This window comes from Nomascus leucogenys, chromosome 22a, assembly GCF_006542625.1.
Source record: "Nomascus leucogenys isolate Asia chromosome 22a, Asia_NLE_v1, whole genome shotgun sequence".
Classification (NCBI taxonomy): domain Eukaryota; kingdom Metazoa; phylum Chordata; class Mammalia; order Primates; family Hylobatidae; genus Nomascus; species Nomascus leucogenys.
The window spans coordinates 90,284,944-90,287,503 of record NC_044402.1 but is presented as its reverse complement, the minus strand read 5'-3'; the positions used below and the strand labels follow the sequence as shown (position 1 = coordinate 90,287,503).

Genomic DNA, 2,560 nt, shown 5'->3' with positions numbered 1-2,560 from the left:
ACAAGGTGGGTAGATCACTTGAGCTCATGAGTTCAAGACCAGCCTAGACAACATGGTGAAACCCCATCTCTCCCCCCAAAATTACAAAAAATTAGCTGAGCATGGTGGTGCGTGCCTATAGTTTCAGCTACTTGGGAGGCTGAGGTGGGAGGATCACCTGAGCCCAAAAAGTCAAGGCTGCAGTGAGCCATGATTGTGCCTATTTGGGGCTGAGGCAGGAGGACCACTTGAGGACAAGAGTTTGCTTGAGGAGGAAGGCTGAGGGAGGATCACTTGAGAACAGGAGTTCGAGATCAGCCTGGGGAACATAGCAAGACCCTGTCACCACACACAAAAAAATTATTCATTAGTCAGGTGTGATGATGTGTACCTGTAGTCCTAGCTACTAGAGAGGCTGACACAGGAGGATTGTTTGAGCCTGGGAGTCTGAGGTTAATATGAGCTATGATCACACCACTGCACTCCAGAATGGGTGACAGAGTGCGACTCTGTCTCCAAAATAATAATAACAATATTGCATCAATGTTAATTTCCTGTTTTCTATACACAGTACAATTATTATATTATGATTGTGTAAGGTGTTAACATTTGGGGTGAAGGGTGTACTATTTTTAAAATTTTTGTAAATGTAAATTAATTCAAAATAAAATTTAAAAAGAAATAAAAACCACCATTTCACAAACCATGATAACTGTTTCAAGTAAGAATCATCATCAGTAGATGCTAAAACTAGTGGACAAAAGTATGAGCAACAATATATTTACATAGTCTCAAAGTGTCCCACATACTTATTAATTTCAAGGTAGAAAATAGAGAAGACTGTCAGTGCACAGATCATACCCCCCCCAGCCCCGGAAGATGGGGAACTGCCTCAAATCCCCCACCTCGGATGACCTCCCTGCTTCAGGAGTCTCAGTCCGACTGGGCTAGCTTTAGCAAGGGGACTAAGCTGTATCAGGAGCCGCTGCCATATCAGGAACAGGTTCCAGTTCCAGTCTACCATCCAACATCTAGCAAACATCTAACGAATTAGGATAGCTCAAAGAATAGGCCTTATACAACATCTGCCTAAAGGAGTTTATGACCCTGGAAGAGATAGATCAGAAAAACAGATCTGGGAGTGTGTGATCTGCATGATGGACTTTGTTTATGGGGACCCAATTCAATTTTTCTTTTTTTTTTTTGAGACGGAGTTTCCCTCTTGTCACCCAGGCTGGAGTGCAGTGGCGCAACCTCGGCTCACTGCAACCGCCGCCTCCTGGGTTCAAGCGATTCTCCTACCTCAGCCTCCGGAGTAGCTGGGACTACAGGAGCGCACCACCACACGAGCTAATTTTTGTATTTTTAGTAGAGACGGGGTTTCACTAGGTTGGCCAGGATGGTCTCGATCTCTTGACCTTGTGATCCGCCCATCTCGGCCTCCCAAAGTGCTGGGATTACAGGCATGAGCCACGGCGCCCAGCCTCAATTCAATTTCTACCGTGCATGTACATCTACCACCTGGACTGTATTATGACTGGTTGATGAGCTCCTTCACATGCCTGTCCTCCATGGAGCCAGTTGATGCAGCACTGCTTTCTTCCTAGGAGACCATTGAGCCAGGGTCTCTCATCTGACTTCAAGTGAACCATCATGTTGGGGGGTTTTGATCTTTTGTCACTGAGCCCAAAAAACCAGGGATTAGGAATTAAGATCACGCACAAAAGTTTCCTAAAAATTCCTGGATGGCGGCAGATGTTGGGGGAAAAGTACATGATATTTCAAAACTTAGAGAGAAAAGTAGGATGGTATTTTTATGTAAGGCCTTGACCCAATGTTCAAAAATGTAACTGTATTTAGACCTTGCTATTGCTCCAGTACATAGGAATTGTGTAAAGTGTTACAGTAGCTGTATTTGTTTAAATTGTGTGTACTGAAGATAAGAAAAACATAGTAGTTATTTTTCCTAAATGAAATAATTTTCTTCTCTTCCCCCTCCCCACCCCCAAATTCTTTTCTGATGTTACTGGCATTTGGGTCAAGGTTTTATTAAAAGCTGCATTTTATAACACTGGCACACACAAAAAAAGTAGTTTTAAGCTTGTTTGCATAGTTCTTTTTTTCCATTAGAAATGGAATTCATTGCCTTAGGTCCTTTTAAATAGCATATGATTATCATCGGGCTAGTTCTATGTTTGAAAACCAGTTTATTTATAACCTGTTATAAGTGCTATCTTCTGTTTGCAGTCAGGAAATGCAGAATTCAAAGTGATCTCCTAGCTTGTAAGCAAACTGAGATGCACTATCCCTTTTCTATTAAAAAGAAGTTTCAATAAACCAACTCAATTAAAGTGGGGTTTAATATTATACTTTCCTGTGTGTTTTATCTAATTATTTTGGTTGTTAATATGGTGATAATTGAAAGTCAAGGTAAATTTTAAATATTAAGAATTCTGATTGAGATTGAATTATGCCACCATGTGTATGAAAAATGCAGGTGGCACCATGGTGAGACCTCATGAGAAATACTTACTCAGCTGTAACAATTTTGATTTATTCTGTTTCCTGTGACCTCCTTCCC

General features: G+C 41.4%; 1 pseudogene; it reads left to right on the top strand.

Annotated features, from left to right (window-relative positions):
• The first annotated feature begins 849 nt into the window (after nucleotides 1-849).
• Nucleotides 850-1,616, top strand: LOC101176524 (annotated as a pseudogene).
• Nucleotides 1,617-2,560: the final 944 nt, after the last annotated feature.